Here is a 4,382-nt window from a genome sequence, read left to right on the forward strand (position 1 = left end):
GTCAGCGTGGGGTGGGGGGAGGGTTGAGGCTGGCTCTTATCCAGCAGGGCTTGTGTTCTCTCTCCCCTGCCTCCTCCAGATCCCAAACCAACCTCTGTTCCTGCACCCATCCGTCCATCCGTCCATGAAAACACATGAATTGTGAGAGAGAGTGGTGCCTTTTTTCAGCTCTGCATTAAGGGTGCACCCACTGGGAATCAACGCAAAGCCCCAGTGAAGCAGAGGAGGGAGGCGGAGACGTACCAGCCCAACAGAGTGAGCCTGGAGCCCACGATCAGCGACAACAGCAGCGGCGGCCACCACACCCCGCGCAGGTTCGCCCCCACAGCGGACGGTAACTACGGCGACTGGAGCGCGTCACAGAAATATGCAGTGCTCTCAGACCCGCCACTCTTCCATCCTTACGCAACGCCGCGTGGGAGCGAGGGAAGGGGAGGGGTGGGGGAGCGGGGGCACTCCGCTGTCAAGTTGAAACGTTTGGGCAGTACTGCAGATTGACAGCGATTTTAAGCGGCACGCAGAAGCATGTCACTCTCGGTGCAGATAGAGCCAACGAGGAATTGGTCAGAATGTGACTCAAGTGCGGGGATCAAATGCATGCGGAAAAGCCCCTCAGTCCCTGTACACAAGCTTCTCAAGGATGCACTGGTACATTTCAGGGCAAGCAAAACAGCCGCATTTCAGGAGGACAGCTGCTGTCGACACCGAGGGGACAGAGGATACCAGAGGCAGACACTCTGACTGAGCTTTAGTTGTGTAGCTGTTCTTCAACCTATGAGCCAATGCTCTGAGTTTACACCGTGTTTACACTGCAGACTGGGCCAATGCTCTGAGTTTACGCTGAGTTTCTACTGCGGACTGGGCCAAGGTTTTGAGTTTACACTGAGTTTATACTGCGGACTGGGCCAATGCTCTGAGTTTATGCTGAGTTTATGCTGAAGACTGGGCCAATGCTCTGAGTTTACACTGAGTTTATACTACGGACTGGGCCAGTGTTTTTACTCCACATTGAGACTGGGCCAATGCTGTGAATTTACAGTGAGGACCAGACCAATGATTTGAGTTTAGGACTGAGGGGAGGCCGGAGATTTAGTGTGTGTGTGTGTGTGTGAGGTGCTGTTCTTTAGTGAGCTTGAGAAAGGATGTTACTGTGTGTGTATACTTGTGTATGCATGTGTTCAAGAGCGCATATGTGAGTGTGTGCATTCATATCAGATGATCACATAAATGAATGAGGAATTCATGTTTGCCACAGTGGCAAACCTGTCTTGGGTTGGCCCATCGCCCCTTATCACTTATTTAAAACAAAAGCTCCAAGATGCAGGCGGATTAAATGTTCAGCGTGCTCTCGGTTACATCACCTTCTGAGAAGGGCAAGGAGGTGGAGCAGAGCCAATGAGTCGACTGCAGCATCCTCGCCCCCATCCCCACCCCAGCATTCTCAGGCCCAGAGCTGAATGCAGCCAGTCCTAACCTTCCGATTTCCCCCAAATCGCACAGTATCACCACAGCACCCTCGCTCTCACCCTGTCCCAGCCCACAGCCCCCAGCTCCCCCTTGAGCCTGAGCCCAACATTCTCAGGCCCAGAGCTGGGTCCTGCACCCCGCGAAACGGGGCAGACTGCAGCCAGTCCTAACCTTCTGATTTCCCCAAAAACCTCACGCCTCATATCCATGCTGCCCGCATCTCTCCTCACTATCGTATCATATCATCATATCAGCCACTTCTTCTCCCATCGGAATGATAAGCGTGTTCCTGTTTTTGTTCAGTTTGTATCTGATTGTTCTCTTTTTATCTCTCACACACACACATAAGGAATAATTATCTCACAGCCTTCCTTTTTTTGTTTCCACGCTTTGATGGTGAAAAACAGAGGCCGTCCCGTTACGCCGGGTTCCAGCGCTGCGATAAGCGTCGGCGTGACCGAAGGTTTGCCCGGCCGGGTCCTTCCGCTCGGGAGAGATTATCTCCGATCTCGCGTAGCGCTGACACGCTGACACGCTGTAACTGTTTCCTGCTCCACCTGCTGCAGTAAAGTGTATGCAAACATCCCCTCTTCCTTCTGTCCTTCAATAGAAATGATAGGCCTTTCAGCTCTGTCATTTTGTTGATAGTATACATACAAATTAGGTGCCGACTGATGGTAGGTTATATTGTGTGGGTCATTGTGATTTTGCTCTCTGCATTCCATCTTTATTTTTTACAGAACTGTTAGTTATCACTGGACAGCAACTTGGTCGCTCACAATTGTCCACATTCCGTACCATATTCACAGATTTTGATTGGCGGTGGCATTCTCACGTATCATGCAGACATCACACGACTCACTGTGTCACCGTTTTGGTCAGCTGGTCAACAATTATGGGGCTCAGTTATTGGGCGCAGTTAAACAGCTGAGCTAAAGCATGACAGCGTTATGGGTAAAGAGCAGGGCTTGTATCCAACACATCGATGGTTTGATTCCCAGGTTGGGCTCTGCACTTGTATTCTGGAGCAAGGTGCTTAACCTGAAGTATCTCAGGTGCAAACCAGCTGTCTAAATGGATAAGGTAAAGGTTATTATATACTATCATACTACTACTTATTATATACTATTATATACTCTGAATTAGAGTGTTTGATCAGTGCTTGGTATGTTATTTTGACTTGTCAGTGCTGCAGAATAGTGCCAAAACATCAACTAAATATAAGTGGCTACAAACAGTGTTTTCATTTTTCTTTTTGAGTCTTCATAGAGGACCCAAATGAATAGCTCAGCTAAGACCTCAGAGCTGACTCAGACAGGACATGTGTGCCAGGCAATTATAAGAAGGATCTCGGCTCTTTTGTCTTCTCATTTAACATGTGTGGTCCAGACATAATTTGTCTGCAGCTACTGTATTTTTCTTTTACATAATGACTGCTCCTGCCGTTTCCGTTTATAAAAAAAATTGTCCCTGATGTATAAAATAGTTTTCTTTGAGTTTTGGCAAACATCAACATTGGCATTGCAACTGTTTTTTTTTTTAGCAGACACTGTATAAGCACATTTCTGAAATTTTATATTCTTTTTAACAGGCGAATTGGACAAATCTTAAGCTTTGAATGTCCATATATGGAAAAAAAAGCTGGGAACACAATTGTTTGTGAAGCTAACAGTATGTTTTCTTGATTGAGAAAAAAAAAACAGGGTCACATGACCTTCACAGGGAAACATTTTTTCATAAGTGACTCACATCTCCCCTCCCTCCAGCCCCCCCACCCCCGCACTCAGGCGACCAGGACTAAGTTGTCCCCTTTGCAGTCCACCCAGTGAGGGGTAGAGAGAGCAGGTAGTGTTTTTCTGAATGAGTGTTGTACGTTACACGGCCCATTGACCCCACCCCAGTTCCCACCCACACCTCTCAAATCAGGACTTTCTCATTCAGAAAAATCTCACCCAGAGAACACTGTGTCACATCAAGAGATTACAGCAATCTGTTCTGCACTAACAGCTGTTTATAAAATCCACTCCACCAAAAAAAACATGGAACAAAATCGCAGAGAGAGACCGTATTGTTTTCATGCTTTGATTGGATGAGATTCCAAATGTAACACAGAACGCATACAGTGCATTTTTCCAATATTGTTTTTTCCACCAGTCTGAAGCTAAATCTCACTAATATCCTCCTGCCTCAGTTTTCAATATGACAACTTAACCACAGAGAGTCCCATTATCAAATGAGTTGTCAAAATATGCCTATTAGGTTTCCTGCTTGTGTGTGTGGGTCAATGTATATATGCATGAGTGTGTGTAAGTGTATGGGCATGCACGCTGGGTGTGTGTGTGTAACAATGTGTATGTATGTTTGCGAGTATGGGTGTGCATGCTTTATTCAAGATTAACTAGCATGGTAGCAGCAGATTGACATTTTTGGTTCTGTCACTTGTAAAAAAGCCTTTTCAATATAGCCCTTTGGCAAAACACACTACAATGGAATCATACAACCTCAGCGGAAGACTGAGACACGGCTCATGATAAACATCAAGCTTCCTTCAAAGGTCTTTTTAAGGCACGGATGGGGCTTGAACCCATGATCTTTGGTTTACGAGACCAACGCCTTACCACTCGGCCACCGCGCCATGTCAGCAAGGGCTGACAAAAGCATTTGAAGGAGTTAATGAACCTCATTTTCTTCAAAGGCTCGCAGGTCCAATCTTCAATATTGGGATGTGGATCATGAATCTCTGGAGACATGAATCTAAAGTGACAGATCACTATGCCCTGCAACCATGGGGAAACTGACTGGCCCATCCCAACGGGGTTGCTCCGCTCAGACACACTACCCGTCTGTACTGATCCCCCACTGGTGGGATGAACTTCCCACAGGGGTCAGAACAGTGGAATCACTGGCCATCTTCT

General features: G+C 47.1%; 1 non-coding gene across 1 annotated transcript; it reads right to left on the bottom strand.

The window, feature by feature from the left end:
- Positions 1–4,030: 4,030 nt before the first annotated feature.
- Positions 4,031–4,102, bottom strand: trnat-cgu. Its single transcript has one exon. It is a non-coding gene; the product is annotated as a tRNA-Thr (tRNA).
- Positions 4,103–4,382: the final 280 nt, after the last annotated feature.

This window comes from Megalops cyprinoides, chromosome 1, assembly GCF_013368585.1.
Source record: "Megalops cyprinoides isolate fMegCyp1 chromosome 1, fMegCyp1.pri, whole genome shotgun sequence".
In the NCBI taxonomy this organism is placed as follows: Eukaryota; Metazoa; Chordata; class Actinopteri; order Elopiformes; family Megalopidae; genus Megalops; species Megalops cyprinoides.